This window comes from Oncorhynchus clarkii, chromosome 13, assembly GCF_045791955.1.
Source record: "Oncorhynchus clarkii lewisi isolate Uvic-CL-2024 chromosome 13, UVic_Ocla_1.0, whole genome shotgun sequence".
Lineage (NCBI taxonomy): Eukaryota > Metazoa > Chordata > Actinopteri > Salmoniformes > Salmonidae > Oncorhynchus > Oncorhynchus clarkii.
The window spans coordinates 63589629-63612128 of record NC_092159.1 but is presented as its reverse complement, the minus strand read 5'-3'; the positions used below and the strand labels follow the sequence as shown (position 1 = coordinate 63612128).

The 22500-nt window shown below is 45.1% G+C and overlaps 1 protein-coding gene across 1 annotated transcript in view; it reads right to left on the bottom strand.

Moving 5' to 3' along the window:
* The window catches only part of LOC139365240 (rab11 family-interacting protein 4A-like), an 89121-nt gene that overhangs the window by 58703 nt on the left and 7918 nt on the right, over window positions 1-22500 (bottom strand).

Below are 22500 nucleotides of genomic sequence, written 5' to 3'. Positions count from 1 at the left end.
TAGACCAGTTACCCACTGTTCCTAGACCAGTTAACCCACTGTTCCTAGACCAGTTAACCCACTGTTCCTAGACCAGTTAACCCACTGTTCCTAGACCAGTTAACCCACTGTTCCTAGACCAGTTAACCCACTGTTCCTAGACCAGTTAACCCATTGTTCCTAGACCAGTTAACCCATTGTTCCTAGACCAGTTAACCCACTGTTCCTAGACCAGTTACCCACTGTTCCTAGACCAGTTAACCCACTGTTCCTAGACCAGTTAACCCACTGTTCCTAGACCAGTTAACCCACTGTTCCTAGACCAGTTAACCCACTGTTCCTAGACCAGTTAACCCACTGTTCCTAGGCCAGTTAATCCGCTGTTCCTAGACCAGTTAACCCACTGTTCCTAGACCAGTTAACCCACTGTTCCTAGACCAGTTAACCCACTGTTCCTAGACCAGTTAACCCACTGTTCCTAGACCAGTTAACCCACTGTTCCTAGACCAGTTAACCCACTGTTCCTAGACCAGTTAACCCATTGTTCCTAGACCAGTTAACCCATTGTTCCTAGACCAGTTAACCCACTGTTCCTAGACCAGTTAACCCATTGTTCCTAGACCAGTTAACCCACTGTTCCTAGACCAGTTACCCACTGTTCCTAGACCAGTTAACCCACTGTTCCTAGACCAGTTAACCCACTGTTCCTAGACCAGTTAACCCACTGTTCCTAGACCAGTTAACCCACTGTTCCTAGACCAGTTAACCCACTGTTCCTAGGCCAGTTAATCCGCTGTTCCTAGACCAGTTAACCCACTGTTCCTAGACCAGTTAACCCACTGTTCCTAGACCAGTTAACCCACTGTTCCTAGACCAGTTAACCCACTGTTCCTAGACCAGTTAACCCACTGTTCCTAGACCAGTTAACCCACTGTTCCTAGACCAGTTAACCCATTGTTCCTAGACCAGTTAACCCACTGTTCCTAGACCAGTTAACCCACTGTTCCTAGACCAGTTAACCCATTGTTCCTAGACCAGTTAACCCACTGTTCCTAGACCAGTTAACCCATTGTTCCTAGACCAGTTAACCCACTGTTCCTAGACCAGTTAACCCACTGTTCCTAGACCAGTTAACCCACTGTTCCTAGACCAGTTAACCCATTGTTCCTAGACCAGTTAACCCACTGTTCCTAGACCAGTTACCCACTGTTCCTAGACCAGTTAACCCACTGTTCCTAGACCAGTTAACCCACTGTTCCTAGACCAGTTAACCCACTGTTCCTAGACCAGTTAACCCACTGTTCCTAGACCAGTTAACCCACTGTTCCTAGGCCAGTTAATCCGCTGTTCCTAGACCAGTTAACCCATTGTTCCTAGACCAGTTAACCCACTGTTCCTAGACCAGTTAACCCACTGTTCCTAGACCAGTTAACCCACTGTTCCTAGACCAGTTAACCCACTGTTCCTAGACCAGTTAACCCACTGTTCCTAGACCAGTTAACCCACTGTTCCTAGACCAGTTAACCCACTGTTCCTAGACCAGTTAACCCACTGTTCCTAGGCCAGTTAACCCACTGTTCCTAGGCCAGTTAACCCACTGTTCCTAGACCAGTTAACCCACTGTTCCTAGACCAGTTAACCCACTGTTCCTAGGCCAGTTAACCCACTGTTCCTAGGCCAGTTAACCCACTGTTCCTAGACCAGTTAACCCATTGTTCCTAGACCAGTTAACCCACTGTTCCTAGACCAGTTAACCCACTGTTCCTAGGCCAGTTAACCCACTGTTCCTAGGCCAGTTAACCCACTGTTCCTAGACCAGTTAACCCATTGTTCCTAGACCAGTTAACCCACTGTTCCTAGACCAGTTAACCCACTGTTCCTAGACCAGTTAACCCACTGTTCCTAGGCCGTCATTGTAAATAAGAATTTGTTCTTAACTGACTTGCCTAGTTAAATAAAGGTTAAATATATATTTTTAAAAGACAGAGAGAGAGAGAGATCAGAAAATGATTAACTCCAAAGTCTGAGTTGAGATTCAACTGCCAACCATTAAAAGTAGGTTCACGTGACATTTAAAGCAGCACAATTAAGAACAAATTCTTATTAACACACACACACACACAGACACACACACACACAGACAAACGCACAGACATACACACACCACCCTGGGTGAGTGGGCAGCTACATTTAAAGCAGCCCAATTAAGAACAAATTCTTATTAACACACACACACACACACAGACAAACGCACATACACACAGACAAACGCACAGACATACACACACCACCCTGGGTGAGTGGGCAGCTACAGTGCCCTCTGTGCCACACACTTCCTCCCTATGGAGAGTAAAGTGTGATTTATAACAGTCTATTCCCCTCAGCGTCCGTCACACACACACACACACACACACACACACACACACACACACACACACACACACACACACACACACACACACACACACACACACACACACACACACACACACACACACACACACACACACTACGTTGTTATATAGTGATACAGATACCAGCTGGTACTAATCACTGTGTTCATCTCTACTGCACTGGGACCAGCTGGTACTGATAACTGTGTTCATCTCTACTGCACTGGGACCAGCTGGTACTGATAACTGTGTTCATCTCTACTGCACTGGGACCACCTGGTACTGATAACTGTGTTCATCTCTACTGCACTGGGACCTGCTGGTACTGATAACTGTGTTCATCTCTACTGCACTGGGACCAGCTGGTACTGATAACTGTGTTCATCTCTACTGCACTGGGACCAGCTGGTACTAATAACTGTGTTCATCTCTACTGGACTGGGACCAGCTGGTACTGATAACTGTGTTCATCTCTACTGGAGCTTCACTGTACTGGGACCAGCTGGTACTGATAACTGTGTTCATCTCTACTGCACTGGGACCAACTGGTACTGATAACTGTGTTCATCTCTACTGGACTGGGACCAGCTGGTACTAATAACTGTGTTCATCTCTACTGCACTGGGACCAGCTGGTACTGATAACTGTGTTCATCTCTACTGGACTGGGACCAGCTGGTACTAATAACTGTGTTCATCTCTACTGCACTGGGACCAGCTGGTACTGATAACTGTGTTCATCTCTACTGCACTGGGACCAGCTGGTACTGATAACTGTGTTCATCTCTACTGCACTGGGACCAGCTGGTACTAATAACTGTGTTCATCTCTACTGCACTGGGACCAGCTGGTACTGATAACTGTGTTCATCTCTACTGCACTGGGACCAGCTGGTACTGATAACTGTGTTCATCTCTACTGTAGCTTCACTGCACTGGGACCAGCTGGTACTGATAACTGTGCTAATCTCTACTGTAGCTTCACTGTACTGGGACCAGCTGGTACTGATAACTGTGTTCATCTCTACTGCACTGGGACCAGCTGGTACTGATAACTGTGTTCATCTCTACTGTAGCTTCACTGTACTGGGACCAGCTGGTACTGATAACTGTGTTCATCTCTACTGCACTGGGACCACCTGGTACTGATAACTGTGTTCATCTCTACTGCACTGGGACCACCTGGTACTGATAACTGTGTTTATCTCTACTGCACTGGGACCACCTGGTACTGATAACTGTGTTCATCTCTACTGCACTGGGACCAGCTGGTACTAATAACTGTGTTCATCTCTACTGCACTGGGACCAGCTGGTACTGATAACTGTGTTCATCTCTACTGTAGCTTCACTGTACTCAGTAAGGGGGTGATACTTCCATAACTGTGTTCATCTCTACTGTAGCTTCACTGTACTGGGACCAGCTGGTACTGATAGCTGTGTTCATCTCTACTGTAGCTTCACTGTACTGGGACCAGCTGGTACTGATAACTGTGTTCATCTCTACTGTAGCTTCACTGTACTCAGTAAGGGGGTGATACTTCCATAACTGTGTTCATCTCTACTGTAGCTTCACTGTACTGGGACCAGCTGGTACTAATAACTGTGTTCATCTCTACTGTAGCTTCACTGCACTGGGACCAGCTGGTACTGATAACTGTGTTCATCTCTACTGTACTGGGACCACCTGGTACTGATAACTGTGTTCATCTCTACTGCACTGGGACCAGCTGGTACTAATAACTGTGTTCCTCTCTACTGCACTGGGACCACCTGGTACTGATAACTGTGTTCATCTCTACTGTACTGGGACCACCTGGTACTGATAACTGTGTTCATCTCTACTGCACTGGGACCAGCTGGTACTAATAACTGTGTTCATCTCTACTGTAGCTTCACTGCACTGGGACCAGCTGGTACTGATAGCTGTGTTCCTCTCTACTGCACTGGGACCACCTGGTACTGATAACTGTGTTCATCTCTACTGCACTGGGACCACCTGGTACTGATAACTGTGTTCATCTCTACTGCACTGGGACCACCTGGTACTGATAACTGTGTTCATCTCTACTGCACTGGGACCACCTGGTACTGATAACTGTGTTCATCTCTACTGCACTGGGACCAGCTGGTACTGATAACTGTGTTCATCTCTACTGCACTGGGACCAGCTGGTACTAATAACTGTGTTCATCTCTACTGCACTGGGACCAGCTGGTACTGATAACTGTGTTCATCTCTACTGCACTGGGACCAGCTGGTACTGATAACTGTGTTCATCTCTACTGCACTGGGACCAGCTGGTACTGATAGCTGTGTTCATCTCTACTGTAGCTTCACTGCACTGGGACCAGCTGGTACTGATAACTGTGTTCATCTCTACTGCACTGGGACCAGCTGGTACTAATAACTGTGTTCATCTCTACTGCACTGGGACCAGCTGGTACTGATAGCTGTGTTCATCTCTACTGTAGCTTCACTGCACTGGGACCAGCTGGTACTGATAACTGTGTTCATCTCTACTGTAGCTTCACTGTACTCAGTAAGGGGGTGATACTTCCATAACTGTGTTCATCTCTACTGGAGCTTCACTGTACTGGGACCAGCTGGTACTGATAGCTGTGTTCATCTCTACTGTAGCTTCACTGTACTGGGACCAGCTGGTACTGATAACTGTGTTCATCTCTACTGTAGCTTCACTGCACTGGGACCAGCTGGTACTGATAACTGTGTTCATCTCTACTGGAGCTTCACTGTACTGGGACCAGCTGGTACTGATAGCTGTGTTCATCTCTACTGTAGCTTCACTGTACTCAGTAAGGGGGTGATTCTTCCATAAATGTGTTTTTCCCCCTTTGCTCTCCGCAGATGTAAATGCCTGCGTCACTGTTCTGATCCTCCGTACAACAGAACTGGGTCTGGCTGTGACAGGAGGTGTTGACTTCAGGAACAGCTCAGATTCACCGTGGAGACAGGAGAGAGATTTAGGTGACAGAACACAGCTCTTTCTTCCCCTTCCTTAGTGTAGACAGGAGATCATCTGGAGAGAGATTTAGGTGACAGGACACAGTTCTTTCTTCCCCTACCTTAGTGTAGACCGGAGATCATCTGGAGAGAGATTTAGGTGAAAGAACACAGCTCTTTCTTCCCCTTCCTTAGTGTAGACAGGAGATCATCTGGAGAGAGATTTAGGTGAGAGAACACAGCTCTTTCTTCCCCTTCCTTAGTGTAGACCGGAGATCATCTGGAGAGAGATTTAGGTGACAGGTCAGAGCTCTTTCTTCCCCTTCCTTAGTGTAGACCGGAGATCATCTGGAGAGAGATTTAGGTGACAGGACAGAGCTCTTTCTTCCCCTTCCTTAGTGTAGACCGGAGATCATCTGGAGAGAGATTTAGGTGACAGGACAGAGCTCTTTCTTCCCCTTCCTTAGTGTAGACCAGAGATCATCTGGAGAGAGATTTAGATGAGATAACAGAGACACTTCTCTATTTCTTTAGAGAAGAAGACAGAATTAGATGAGAGAACACTTTGTCTCCCTTAATAATTTTGCACGCCCAATTTTTCAGTTTTTGATTTGTTAAAAAACTTAGAAATATCCAATAAATGTCGTTCCACTTCATGATTGTGTCCCAATTGTTGTTGATTCTTCACAAAAAAATACAGTTTTAGGGCCTCCCGGGTGGCGCAGTGGTTAAGGACGCTGTACTGCAGCGCCAGCTGTGCCATCAGAGTCCCTGGGTTCGCGCTCTGTCGTAACCGGCCGCGACCGGGAGGTCCGTGGGGCGACGCACAATTGGCCTAGCGTTGCCCGGGTTAGGGAGGGCTTGGTCGGTAGGGGTGTCCTTGTCTCATCGCGCACCAGCGACTCCTGTGGCGGGCTGGGCGCAGTGTACGCTAACCAAGGTGGCCAGGTGCACGGTGTTTCCTCCGGCGCATTGGTGCGGCTGGCTTCCGGGTTGGATGTGCGCTGTGTTAAAGAAGCAGCGGCTTGGTTGGTTGTGTATCGGAGGACGCATGACTTTCAACCTTTGTCTCTCCCGAGCCCGTACGGGAGTTGTAGCGATGAGACAAGATAGTAGCTACTACAACAATTGGATACCACGAAATTGGGGAGAAAAAGGGGTAAAATTAAAAAAATGCAGTTTTATATCTTTATGTTTGAAGCCTGAAATGTGGCAAAAGGTCGCAAAGTTCAAGGGGGCCGAATACTTTCGCAAGGCACTGTATCCTACGAGTGTAGGGAGGAGATAGTGGAGAGGTAAATTCTAGTGAAAGAAGTCACTCTGGATCGAACAGAGGCCCATTATCAGCAACCATCACTCCTGTGTTCCAATGGCACGTTGTGTTAGCTAATCCAAGTATATAATTTTAAAAGACTAATTGATCATTAGAAAACCCTTTTGCAATTATGTTAGCACATCTGAAAACTGTTGTTCTGATTAAAGAAGCAATAAACTGTCCTTCTTTAAACTAGTTGAGTATCTGGAGCATCAGCATTTGTGGGTTCGATCACAGGTTCAAAATGGCCAGAAACAAAGACCTTTCTTCTGAAACTCATCAGTCTATTCTTGTTCTGAAAAATTAAGGCTATTTCCATGCGAGAAATTGCCAAGAAACTGAAGATCTCGTGCAACGCTGTGAATTACACTCTTCACAGAACAGCGCAAACTGGTCTAAACCAGAATAGAAAATGGAGTGTGAGGCCCCGGTGCACAACTGAGCAAGAGGACAAGTACATTAGAGTGTCTAGTTTGAGAAACAGATGCCTCACAAGTCCTCAACTGGCAGCTTCAGTAAATAGTACCCCCAAAACACCAGTCTCAACGTCAACAGTGAAGAGGAGACTCTGGGATGCTGGCCTTCTAGGCAGAGTTCCTCTGTCCAGTCTCAATGTCAACAGTGAAGAGATGACTCCGGGATGCTGGCCTTCTAGGCAGAGTTCCTCTGTCCAGTCTCAATGTCAACAGTGAAGAGATGACTCCGGGATGCTGGCCTTCTAGGCAGAGTTCCTCTGTCCAGTCTCAAAGTCAACAGTGAAGAGGCGACTCCGGGATGCTGGCCTTCTAGGCAGAGTTCCTCTGTCCAGTGTCTGTGTTCTGTTGCCCATCTTAATCTCTTCTTTTTTATTGGCCAGTCTGAGATATGGCTTTTTCTTGACAACTCTGCCTATCATTGGCTGAGAAGATAAGAGAGAACAGACTCAGGGTTGTCACAGTGACTGAGCTTCTGAGACGTGTCACCGAGTTCCTGTGTGGAATATTGGTGCGAGTAAGGATGCAAACGCACGCACGCACGCACGCGCACTCACACACACACACACACACACACACACACACACACACACACACACACACACAGTATCGAGTGTATGGTGTTCAGCTGAAGGGTAGTGCAGGTCTTCAGCCTGACAGAGCTCTCTAGTCTGCTGAAGCATCACACAGTTACACTCTCTTCTTTAAAAGGTTCAATATCAAAGGACACACTCCCCGACACAAACACACACTGCCCATGTACTGTAAGAACCATGGTTACATAAGAGGTACAACGTACACACACTGTCCATGTACTGTAAGAACCATGGTTACATAAGAGGTTTAAAATATTCACTGCTGGTCTCTTGCAGCTGACGATAACATGCTGAGGGAAACTTACAGCACAACACACACACACACACACACACACACACACACACACACTCCAATACACACACACACACACACACACACACACACACACACACACACACACACACACACACACACACACACACACACAAAACCCTGTCAAACCAGGACTACTGTAGTCATAGACTGGTTCATTACAACCCTGTCAAACCAGGACTACTGTAGTCATAGCCTGGTCCTGGTTCATTTACAACCCTGTCAAACCAGGACTACTGTAGTCATAGACTGGTCCTGGTTCATTACAACCCTGTCAAACCAGGACTACTGTAGTCATAGCCTGGTCCTGGTTCATTACAACCCTGTCAAACCAGGACTACTGTAGTCATAGCCTGGTCCTGGTTCATTACAACCCTGTCAAACCAGGACTACTGTAGTCATAGCCTGGTCCTGGTTCAGTACAACCCTGTCAAACCAGGACTACTGTAGTCATAGACTGGTCCTGGTTCATTACAACCCTGTCAAACCAGGACTACTGTAGTCATAGACTGGCCCTGGTTCATTACAACCCTGTTAAACCAGGACTACTGTAGTCATAGACTGGTCCTGGTTCATTACAACCCTGTCAAACCAGGACTACTGTAGTCATAGCCTGGTCCTGGTTCATTACAACCCTGTTAAACCAGGACTACTGTAGTCATAGACTGGCCCTGGTTCATTACAACCCTGTCAAACCAGGACTACTGTAGTCATAGACTGGTCCTGCTTCATTACAACCCTGTCAAACCAGGACTACTGTAGTCATAGACTGGTCCTGGTTCATTACAACCCTGTCAAACCAGGACTACTGTAGTCATAGACTGGTTCATTACAACCCTGTCAAACCAGGACTACTGTAGTCATAGACTGGTTCATTACAACCCTGTCAAACCAGGACTACTGTAGTCATAGCCTGGTTCATTACAACCCTGTCAAACCAGGACTACTGTAGTCATAGACTGGTCCTGGTTCATTACAACCCTGTCAGACCAGGACTACTGTAGTCATAGCCTGGTTCATTACAACCCTGTCAAACCAGGACTACTGTAGTCATAGCCTGGCCCTGGTTCATTACAACCCTGTTAAACCAGGACTACTGTAGTCATAGACTGGTTCATTACAACCCTGTCAAACCAGGACTACTGTAGTCATAGACTGGTTCATTACAACCCTGTCAAACCAGGACTACTGTAGTCATAGCCTGGTCCTGGTTCATTTACAACCCTGTCAAACCAGGACTACTGTAGTCATAGACTGGTCCTGGTTCATTACAACCCTGTCAAACCAGGACTACTGTAGTAATAGCCTGGTCCTGGTTCATTACAACCCTGTCAAACCAGGACTACTGTAGTCATAGCCTGGTCCTGGTTCATTACAACCCTGTCAAACCAGGACTACTGTAGTCATAGCCTGGTCCTGGTTCAGTACAACCCTGTCAAACCAGGACTACTGTAGTCATAGACTGGTCCTGGTTCATTACAACCCTGTCAAACCAGGACTACTGTAGTCATAGACTGGCCCTGGTTCATTACAACCCTGTTAAACCAGGACTACTGTAGTCATAGACTGGTCCTGGTTCATTACAACCCTGTCAAACCAGGACTACTGTAGTCATAGCCTGGTCCTGGTTCATTACAACCCTGTTAAACCAGGACTACTGTAGTCATAGACTGGCCCTGGTTCATTACAACCCTGTCAAACCAGGACTACTGTAGTCATAGACTGGTCCTGCTTCATTACAACCCTGTCAAACCAGGACTACTGTAGTCATAGACTGGTCCTGGTTCATTACAACCCTGTCAAACCAGGACTACTGTAGTCATAGACTGGTTCATTACAACCCTGTCAAACCAGGACTACTGTAGTCATAGACTGGTTCATTACAACCCTGTCAAACCAGGACTACTGTAGTCATAGCCTGGTTCATTACAACCCTGTCAAACCAGGACTACTGTAGTCATAGACTGGTCCTGGTTCATTACAACCCTGTCAGACCAGGACTACTGTAGTCATAGCCTGGTTCATTACAACCCTGTCAAACCAGGACTACTGTAGTCATAGCCTGGCCCTGGTTCATTACAACCCTGTTAAACCAGGACTACTGTAGTCATAGACTGGTTCATTACAACCCTGTCAAACCAGGACTACTGTAGTCATAGCCTGGTCCTGGTTCATTACAACCCTGTCAAACCAGGACTACTGTAGTCATAGCCTGGTTCATTACAACCCTGTCAAACCAGGACTACTGTAGTCATAGCCTGGCCCTGGTTCATTACAACCCTGTTAAACCAGGACTACTGTAGTCATAGACTGGTTCATTACAACCCTGTTAAACCAGGACTACTGTAGTCATAGACTGGCCCTGGTTCATTACAACCCTGTCAAACCAGGACTACTGTAGTCATAGCCTGGTTCATTACAACCCTGTCAAACCAGGACTACTGTAGTCATAGACTGGTCCTGGTTCATTACAACCCTGTCAGACCAGGACTACTGTAGTCATAGCCTGGTTCATTACAACCCTGTCAAACCAGGACTGCTGTAGTCATAGCCTGGCCCTGGTTCATTACAACCCTGTTAAACCAGGACTACTGTAGTCATAGACTGGTTCATTACAACCCTGTCAAACCAGGACTACTGTAGTCATAGCCTGGTCCTGGTTCATTACAACCCTGTCAAACCAGGACTACTGTAGTCATAGACTGGCCCTGGTTCATTACAACCCTGTCAAACCAGGACTACTGTAGTCATAGACTGGCCCTGGTTCATTACAACCCTGTCAAACCAGGACTACTGTAGTCATAGACTGGTTCATTACAACCCTGTCAAACCAGGACTACTGTAGTCATAGCCTGGTCCTGGTTCATTACAACCCTGTCAAACCAGGACTACTGTAGTCATAGACTGGCCCTGGTTCATTACAACCCTGTTAAACCAGGACTACTGTAGTCATAGACTGGTCCTGCTTCATTACAACCCTGTCAAACCAGGACTACTGTAGTCATAGCCTGGTCCTGGTTCATTACAACCCTGTCAAACCAGGACTACTGTAGTCATAGCCTGGTCCTGGTTCATTACAACCCTGTCAAACCAGGACTACTGTAGTCATTGACTGGTCCTGGTTCATTACAACCCTGTCAAACCAGGACTACTGTAGTCATAGCCTGGTTCATTACAACCCTGTTAAACCAGGACTACTGTAGTCATAGCCTGGTCCTGGTCCATTACAACCCTGTCAAACCAGGACTACTGTAGTCATAGCCTGGTTCATTACAACCCTGAATTACAACTATGGAAATACAGCTGTGTCCTTCTAGTATAAGAGCTCCTGAACAACACTAATGGACTCTCAGTAGGTATTACTGTTGTTATTAATTGTTATCTAGTGAATGAGAGGGACTTAAATGGCACCCTATTCCCTATATAGTGTACTACTTTAGACCAGTTCTCATATGGTGCTGTAGTGCACTAAATTGTGAATAGGGTGCCATTCGGGACAGAACATATATGTCATGGAACCCTATTCCACTAAGCTATGAGAGAACCGAGAGAAAACAGAGAACGTGATGCACCAAAGAGAGAGAGATTCATTTTACCCACAATGCTTTGGGCTGTGTGATCTCCTAGGCTACCAGGAGGAGAGCCCAGAGGGGGAGGCAGAGGAAGTAGAGAGAGAGAGAGCAGAGAGAGAATGGCGAGAGAGAGACAGAGAGAGAGAGACAAAGAAGAGAGAGAGAATGGCGAGAGAGGCAGAGAGAGAGAATGGCGAGAGAGAGAGAGAGAGAGAGCGAGAGAGACAGAGAGAGAGAACAGAGAAAGAGAGCAGAAACAGAGCAGAAAGAGAGAGACAGAGAGACAGAGAGACAGAGAGAGAGAGAGAGAGAGAGAGAGAGAGCAGAGAAAGAGAGACAGAGAGAGCGGGGGGAGTTCCTACAGGGCACATGCACACACACGTGTTATTGGCGGTCCAGTGTGTCTGTGAAGAACATTTCCAGGCTTTTCACTGTGACACGCTGAGAACATGCCAACCATGATGGAGAAGAAGGAAAGGAGAGGAAAGGAGACATCTCCTAACAGGACTGGTCTGTACAGCTCCTAACAGGACTGGTCTGTACAGCTCCTAACAGGACTGGTCTGTACAGCTCCTAACAGGACTGGTCTGTACAGCTCCTAACACGACTGGTCTGTACAGCTCCTAACACGACTGGTCTGTTCAGCTCCTAACACGACTGGTCTGTACAGCTCCTAACACGACTGGTCTGTACAGCTCCTAACACGACTGGTCTGTTCAGCTCCTAACACGACTAGTCTGTTCATCTCCTATCACGACTGGTCTGTACAGCTCCTAACACGACTGGTCTGTACATCTCCTATCACGACTGGTCTGTACAGCTCCTAACACGACTGGTCTGTACAGCTCCTAACACGACTGGTCTGTTCAGCTCCTAACACGTCTGGTCTGTACAGCTCCTAACACGACTGGTCTGTACAGCTCCTAACACGACTGGTCTGTACAGCTCCTAACACGACTGGTCTGTACAGCTCCTAACACGACTGGTCTGTACAGCTCCTAACACGACTGGTCTGTACAGCTCCTAACACGACTGGTCTGTACAGCTCCTAACACGACTGGTCTGTACAGCTCCTATCACGACTGGTCTGTACAGCTCCTAACACGACTGGTCTGTACAGCTCCTATCACGACTGGCCTGTACAGCTCCTAACACGACTGGTCTGTACAGCTCCTAACACGACTGGTCTGTACAGCTCCTAACATGACTGGTCTGTACAGCTCCTAACACGACTGGTCTGTACAGCTCCTATCACGACTGGTCTGTACAGCTCCTATCACGACTGGTCTGTACAGCTCCTAACACGACTGGTCTGTACAGCTCCTATCACGACTGGTCTGTACAGCTCCTAACATGACTGGTCTGTACAGCTCCTAACACGACTGGTCTGTACATCTCCTAACATGACTGGTCTGTACATCTCCTAACACGACTGGTCTGTACAGCTCCTAACACGACTGGTCTGTTCAGCTCCTAACATGACTGGTCTGTACAGCTCCTAACACGACTGGTCTGTACAGCTCCTATCACGACTGGTCTGTACAGCTCCTAACACGACTGGTCTGTACAGCTCCTAACACGACTGGTCTGTACAGCTCCTAACATGACTGGTCTGTACAGCTCCTAACACGACTGGTCTGTACAGCTCCTAACACGACTGGTCTGTACAGCTCCTAACACGACTGGTCTGTACAGCTCCTAACACGACTGGTCTGTACAGCTCCTAACAAGACTGGTCTGTACAGCTCCTAACACGACTGGTCTGTACAGCTCCTAACACGACTGGTCTGTACAGCTCCTAACACGACTGGTCTGTCTACAGGAGGGTAGGTAACAACATCTACACTCCGCTGATCCTCAACACTGGGGCCCCACAAGTGTGCGTTCTCAGCCCCCTCCTATACTCCCTGTTCACCCACGACTGCTTGGCCATGCACACCTCCAACTCAATCATCAAGTTTGCGGACGACACTACAGTGGTAGGCTTCATTACCAACTGTCAGATAGATGTGTATAGGTGGCAGGGAAGTCAGGCGCAAGAGAGTCAAACGGAGTGTAAAATGGAGTCTTTTAATATATGTCCAAGTAACATGCTCCATAACACTAATAAGAAACATGAATATAAACAAATATGGGTACGAAGACCCGTCGCGCACCTATCCAAACAACACTACACTGACAATAAACAATCTCTGACAAAGACATGAGGGGAAACAGAGGGTTAAATACACAGCAGGTAATGAATGGGATTGAAATCAGATGTGTGGGAAGATAAGACAAAACCAATGGAAAATGAAAAATGGATCAATGATGGCTAGAAGACCGGTGACGTCGAACGCAGAGCACCGCCCGAACAAGGAGAGGCAACGACTTCGGCAGAAGTCGGCCAACAGGGAGGAGGTGAGGGCCCTCAGAGTGTGGTGTCAGGAAAATAACCTCACACTCAACGTCAACAAAACAAAGGAGATGATTGTGGACTTCAGGAAACAGCAGAGGGAGCACCCCCCTATCCACATCGATGGGACAGTAGTGGAGAGGGTAGTAAGTTTTCAGTTCCTCGGGCGTACACATCACGGACAAACTGAATTGGTCCACCCACACAGACAGCGTTGTGAAGAAGGCGCAGCAGCGCCGCCCATAACCGTAAGGCTCTCCAGAGGGTGGTGAGGTCTGCACAACGCATCACCGGGGGCAAACTACCTGCCCTCCAGGACACCTACACCACCCGATGTCACAGGAAGGCCATAAAGATCATCAAGGACAACAACCACCCGAGCCACTGCCTGTTCACCCTGATATCATCCAGAAGGCGAGGTCAGTTCAGGTCCATCAAAGCTGGGGCCGAGAGACTGAAAAACAGCTTCTATCTCAAGGCCATCAGACTGTTAAACAGCCATCACTAACATTGAGTGGCTGCTGCCAACATACTGACTCAACTCCAGCCACTTTAATAATGGGAATTGATGTAAAAAATGTATCACTAGCCACGTTAAACAATGCTACCTAATATAATGTTTACATACCCTACATTACTCATCTCATATGTATATACTGTACTCAATACCATCTACTGCATCTTGCCTATGCCGTTCTGTACCATCACTCATTCATATATCTTTATGTACATATACTTTATCCCCTTACACTTGTGCCTATAAGGTAGTTGTTGTGGAATTGTTAGGTTAGATTACTTGTTGGTTATTACTGCATTGTCGGAACTAGAAGCACAAGCATTTCGCTACACTCGCATTAACATCTGCTAAACATGTGTATGTGACAAATAAAATGTGATTTGATTTGACTGGGAGTGATTGAATATGTCCGTAAACACACTCGCCAGCTGGTCTGCTCTGAGGACGCGGCCGGGGATGCCGTCTGAGTCAGCAGCCTTGTGAGGGTTAACACGTTTAAATGTCTTACTCATGTCGGCCACAGAGAAGGAGAGGGGGGGCGCAGTCCTTGGTAGCGGGCCGCGTCGGTGGCACTGTATTATCCTCAAAGCGGGCAAAGAAGGTGTTTAGTTTGTCTGGAAGCAAGACGTCGGTGTCCGTGACGTGGCTGGTTTTCTGTTTGTAGTCCGTGATTTCCTGTAGACCCTGCCAGATACATCTTGTGTCTGAGCCGTTGAATTGCGACTCCACTTTGTCCCTATACCGACATTTCGCTTGTTTGATTGCCTTGCGGAGGGAATAACTACACTGTTTATATTCAGCCATATTCCCAGACATCTTTCCATGGTTGAATGCGATGGTTCGCTCTTTCAGTTTTTCGCGAATGCTGCCACCTATCCACAGTTTCTGGTTAGGGGTAGGTTTTAATAGTCACAGTTGGTACAACATCTCCAATGCACTTCTTTATAAACTCACTCACCGAGTCAGCGTATAAATCAATGTTATTCTCTGAGGCTCACCGGAACATATCCCAGTCTGCGTGATCAAAACAATCTTGAAGCCTGGATTCCGATTGGTCAAACCAGCGTTGAATGGTTCTAGTCACAGGTACATCCTGTTTGAGTTTCTGCCTATAGGACGGCAGGAACAAAATGGAGTCGCGTCAGATTTGCCGAAGGGAGGGGGAGGAGGGCCTTGTGTGCATCGCATACAGGTTAAAGTAGCAGTGGTCCAGTGTATTGCCTGTGCGAGTGCTACAGTCAATGTGCTGATAGAATTTAGCTTTGTTAAAATCCCCAGCTACAATAAATGCAGCCTCAGGATATATGGTTTCCAGTTTACATAGAGTCCAGTGAAGTTCCTTGAGGGCCATCAAGGTATCTGCTTGGGATATACATGGCTGTGACTATAATCTAAAATAATTATCTTGGGAGATAATGCGGTCGGCATTTGATTGTAAGGAATTCTAGGTCAGGTGAACAAAAGGACTTGAGTTCCTGTATGTTGTTATGATTACACCATGAGTCATTAATCATGAAGCATACACCCCCCGCCCTTCTTCTTACCAGAGAGATGTTTTTTTCTGTCAGCGCGACGCATGAAGAAACCCGGTGGCTGTACCGACTCCAACAACATTTCCAGAGAGAGCCATGTTTCCGTGAAACAGAGAATGTTACAATCTCTGATGTCTCTCTGGAAGACAAACCTTGCCCTGACTTCGCCCACCTTGTTGTCTAGAGACTGGACATATTTGTAATTTAGCAGACGCTGTTATCCAGTGTATATATGCACAAACTCTTCCAAACTGTTTCGGATGAGAAGCATGCGGACGTCTTTATAGTCAGTGCATTCAACTAAGGTATATAAACACAGTCATAAACATAGTGCTCAGCATATGTGAGAACTCCTTCAAGACTGCTGGAAAAGCATTCCAGGTGAAGCTGGTTGAGAGAATGCCAAGAGTGTGCAAAGCAGTCATCGGGGCAAAGGGTGGCTACTTGAAGAATCTCAAATATAAAATATATTTTGATTTGTTTAACACTTTTTTGGTTACTACATGATTCCATATGTGTTATTTCATAGTTTTATGTCACTATTATTCTAAAATGTGGAAAATAGTAAAGATAAAGAAAAACCCTTGAATGGGTAGATGTGTCCAAACTTTGTAATTGTATTTTTGCCATCCCTGACCATGACTCAAGTTTGATGTGATGGCATAGTCTTAACGCCACCATCGGCAACGAGGCAGCCTCAACCGGGAGGGAGGGAGGGAGGGAGGGAGGGAGGGAGGGAGAGAGAGAGAGAGAGAGAGAGAGAGAGAGAGAGAAGGAGAGAGAGAGAGAGAGAGAGAGAGAGAAAGAGAGAGAGAGAGAAAGAGAGAGAGAGAGACACAGACAGACAGACAGACAGACAGACAGACAGAGCGAAGGAGAGACAGAGAGACAGAGAGAGCGAGAGAGACAGAGATATCCATCCCTTCATCCATGGGAGTAGCACATAACTGGGAGAGGAGACGTAATGGAGGACGAGGAGAGGCTATTTTACTGTCTTTCTCCACTCCTTGCAATGGAGACTCATCCATCCATCTCTACACAGAAGGAAGAAATGACCCAGTCTACCTTGGCATCACCTGTCAGAAAAGCTTAATTTGTTGCGTTAGCATTCACATGCCTTTAGCGTTAGCATTCACATGACTTTAGCGTTAACGTGCCTTTAAGGTTAGTGTGCCTTTAGCGTTAGCATTGGTATACCTTTAGCGTTAACGTGCCTTTAAGGTTAGTGTGCCTTTAGCGTTAGCATTGGTATGCCTTCAGCGTTAACGTGCCTTTAAGGTTAGTGTGCCTTTAGCGTTAGCATTGGTATGCCTTCAACGTTAACGTGCCTTTAAGGTTAGTGTGCCTTTAGCGTTAGCATTCACATGCCTTTAGCGTTAGCATTCACATGCCTTTAGCGTTAGCATTGGTATGCCTTCAGCGTTAACGTGCCTTTAAGGTTAGTGTGCCTTTAGCGTTAGCATTGGCATGTCTGAGTCCTACTCCTTAACGACCTGAGAAATCATCTTTAGTTCCCTAGTTCTCCTGGCCCAGGCTCAACAGGAGAGAGCGGAGTGGGCAATTACAAACACACTGGTTCTGTCCCAAATGGCAATCTATTCCCTATATAGTGCACTACTGTGGACCATGTCCTATGTAGGGAATGGGGTGGCATTTGGGACTGGTCGTGTTCCTGATGATGAGTGACCCGTTAGAAATAAGGTCATCTGGCCAGGCAAACAGAGGGGCCCCCAGTTAAAACCCTGCTAATGGGACATAGAGAGAGAGACTGGGAAAAACCATCAGAGCAGAGAGAGCAGAGAGAGAGAGAGAGAGAGAGAGACTGGGAAAAAACATCAGAGCAGAGAGAGAGACTGGGAAAAACCATCAGAGCATAGAGAGCAGAGAGAAAGAGAGAGAGAGAGAGAGAGAGACTGGGAAAAAACATCAGAGCAGAGAGCAGAGAAAGAGAGAGAGAGAGAGAGAGATAGAGAGAGGGATAGCGAGAGAGAGAGAGAGAGAGAGAGAGAGAGACGGAGCAGATATAGAGCAGAGAGAGAGAGAGAGAGCAGATATAGAGCAGAGAGAGAGCAGAGAGAGAAAGAGGTGTAGAGAGGAGAGAGCAAATATTGAACAGAGAGAGAGAGAGAGAGAGAGAGGTGTAGAGAGGAGAGAGCAAATATTGAACAGAGAGAGAGAGAGAGAGAGAGAGAGGTGAATTCTGCAAAAATATCCTCTGTGTACAACTTCAAACACAAAATTAGGCCGAACCCGCTCACTGTCAAAATCAAGAAAATAGCTGTTAAATTCTACAACCACCTAAAAGGAAACGATTCCCAAACTTTCCATAACAGCCATCACCTACAGAGAGATGAGAGTCCCCTAAGCAAGCTGGTCCTTGGGCTTTGTTCACAAATTAGGGCCGATTTCAAGTTTTCATAACAATTGGTAATCTGCATTTTTGGACACCGATTATGGCCGATTACAAGGAGCCAAGGAAAGTTGCTAGCTAGCATTAAACTTATCTTATAAAAAAACAATCAATCTTCACATAATCACTAGTTAACTACACATGGTTGATGATATTACTAGTTTATCTAGCTTGACCTGCTTTGCATATAATCGATGCGGTGCCTGTTAATTTATCATTGAATCACAGCCTACTTCGGCAAAAAATTAGTTAACAAGCGCATTCGCAAAAAAATCACTGTCGTGGCACCAATGTGTACCTAAACATCAACGCCTTTCTTTAAAATCCAATACACAAGTATATATTTTTAAACCTGCATATTTAGTTAATATTGCCTGCTAACATGAATTTCTTTTAACTAGGGAAATTGTATCACTTCTCTTGCGTTCTGGGCAAGCAGAGTCAGGGTATATGCAGCAGTTTGGGCCGCCTGGCTCGTTGCGAACTGTGTGAAGACCATTTCTTCCTAACAAAGGCCGTAATTCATTTGCCAAAATTGTACATAATTATGACATTACATTGAAGGTTGTACAATGTAACAGCAATATTTAGACTGATGGATGCCACCCGTTAGATAAAATAAGGAATGGTTCCGTATTTCACTGAAAGAATAAACGTTTTGTTTTCAAAATGATAGTTTCCTGATTTGACCATATTAATGACCTAAGGCTCGTATTTATGTGTGTCATTATATTATAATTAAGTCTATGATTTGGTAGAGCAGTTTGACTGAGTGGTGGTAGGCAGCAGCAGGCTCGTAAGTATTCATTCTAACAGCACTTTACTGCGTTTGCCAGCAGCTCTTCGCTGTGCTTCAAGCATTGAGCTGTTTATGACTTCAAGCCTGTCAACTCCCGAGATTAGGCTGGCAATACTATAGTGCCTATAAGAACATCCAATAGTCAAAGGTCTATGAAATACAAATGGTATAGAGAGAAATAGTCCTATAATTCCTATAATAACTCCAACCTAAAACTTCTTACCTGGGAATATTGAAGACTCATGTTAAAAGGAACCACCAGCTTTCATATGTTCTCATGTTCTGAGCAAGGAACTTAAACATTAGCTTTTTTACATGGCACATATTGCACTTTTACTTTCTTCCCCAACACTTTGTTTTTGCATTATTTAAACCAAATTGAACATGTTTCATTATTTACTTGAGACTAAATTGATTTTATTGATGTATTATATTAAGTTAAAATAAAAGTGTTCATTCAGTATTGTTGTAATTGTCATTATTACAAATATATATATTCATATGAACACTTTTATTTTAACTTAATACAATACATCAATAAAATCCATTGATATATATATAAATATATATAAATCGTCCCATTATTAGGTATCTGCCTTTTTTTGGTCCTCCAATAATCGGTATCGGTATTGAAAAATCATAATCGGTCGACCTCTACCCAGGACAGCAACACAATATATGTGTCTCTAATACGTGTCTCTAATATATATATATATTTGTAATATCATAATCGGTCGACCTCTACCCAGGACAGCAACACAATATATGTGTCTCTAATACGTGTCTCTAATATATATATATATTTGTAATATCATAATCGGTCGACCTCTACCCAGGACAGCAACACAATATATGTGTCTCTAATACGTGTCTCTAATATATATATATATTTGTAATATCATAATCGGTCGACCTCTACCCAGGACAGCAACACAATATATGTGTCTCTAATACGTGTCTCTAATATATATATATATTTGTAATATCATAATCGGTCGACCTCTACCCAGGACAGCAACACAATATATGTGTCTCTAATACGTGTCTCTAATATATATATATATATATATTTGTAATAATACAACAATACAACAATACTGAATGAACACTTTCGATCCCATATCTACTGGGTGAAACACCACAGTGTGACGTCACAGAAGCAAGATGTGTGACCTGTTGCCAGGAGACAAGGGGCGACCAGTGAAGAACAAACACCATTGTAAATACAACCCATATTTATCTGTTCATTTTTTTTCTCCCTTTCAAACTATTTACACATTTTTACAATTGTGCATAACCAATCATCTAACATTTGAAATGTCTATATTCTTTAAAAACTTTTGTGAGTATTCTATACTACTTTTTGATTGTTTATTTCCGTTGTTTATTTCCCCTTTGTTTATTGTTTATGTGAAAATATGTTTCCCATGCCAATACAGTCCTTTGAATTGAATTGAATTTAATTGAGAGAGCAGAGAGAGAGAGAGAGAGCAGAGAGAAAGAGCAGAGCAGAGAGAGAGAGAGAGAGAGAGAGAGCAGAGAGAGAGAGCAGAGAGAGAGAGAGCAGAGAGAGAGACAGAGAGAGAGAGACAGAGAGAAGAGAGAGAGAGCAGAGAGAGAGAGAGAGAGAGAGAGAGAGAGAGAGCAGAGAGAGAGAGAGAGCAGAGAGAGAGAGAGAGAGAGAGAGAGAGAGAGAGAGAGAGAGAGAGAGAGAGAGAGAGAGAAAGAGCAGAGAGAGAGAGAGCAGAGAGAGAGAGAGAGAGAGAGACAGAGAGAAGAGAGAGAGAGCAGAGAGAGAGAGAGAGCAGAGAGAGAGAGAGCAGAGAGAGAGAGAGAGCAGAGAGAGAGAGAGAGCAGAGAGAGAGCAGAGAGAGAGAGAGCAGAGAGAGAGAGAGCAGAGAGAAAGAGCAGGGCAGAGAGAGAGAGAGAGAGAGAGAGCAGAGAGAGAGAGCAGAGAGAGAGAGAGCAGAGAGAGAGAGAGCAGAGAGAGACAGAGAGAGAGAGACAGAGAGAAGAGAGAGAGAGAAACACAGGTTGTTGTCACGTTATTGTCCTGTTGTTTTCTTAGTCATGCTCTAGATAGCTGGTGGTGTGGTTAATTAATGGGTACATCTACAACTACATCAACATCATCAATAAACAATCTAAATCAACCAGATAGTCTGGGCCTTAAAGGCTGTGAAGAAGTACACTCCCTTAGTTTCAACATTTTACCAAAGCTAGCTCAACCGTCCATTAACAGAAGGTCCACTAAAGCAACAATCAGCAATTTAGGCAGCTGTGATGTTTGTAACAAATTACAATGGTATCAATGAAAAGCAAACAGATAGAATGAAACGACATTAGCTTGGTACAAACACTAACAGGGACTGGGTGTGTCTGAGTCCCAAATGGTAACATAACAACCACAAACAACCACAACTAACAACCACAAATAACAACCACTAACAACCACTAACAACCACTAACAACCACAAATAACAACCACTAACAACCACTAACAACCACTAACAACCACAACTAACAACCACTAACAACCACAAATAACAACCACAAATAACAACCACTAACAACCACAAATAACAACCACAAACAACCACTAACAACCACTAACAACCACAAACAACCACAAATAACAACCACAAACAACCACTAACAACCACTAACAACCACAAATAACAACCACTAATAACAACCACTAACAACCACAAATAACAACCACAAATAACAACCACTAACAACCACAAATAACAACCACAAACAACCACTAACAACCACTAACAACCACAAATAACAACCACTAATAACAACCAATAACAACCACAAATAACAACCACAAATAACAACAAGAAACAACCCCAAATAACAACCACTAACAACCACTAACAACCACAAATATCAACCACTAACAACCACAAATAACAACCACTAACAACCACAAATAACAACCACTAACAACCACTAACAACCACAAATAACAACCACTAACAACCACAAATAACAACCACTAACAACCACAAATAACAACCACTAACAACCACAAATAACAACCACAAATAACAACCACAAATAACAACCACTAACAACCACAAATAACAACCACAAATAACAACCACTAACAACCACAAATAACAACCACTAACAACCACAAATAACAACCACAAACAACCACAAATAACAACCACAAACAACCACTAACAACCACAAATAACAACCACTAATAACAACCACTAACAACCACAAAT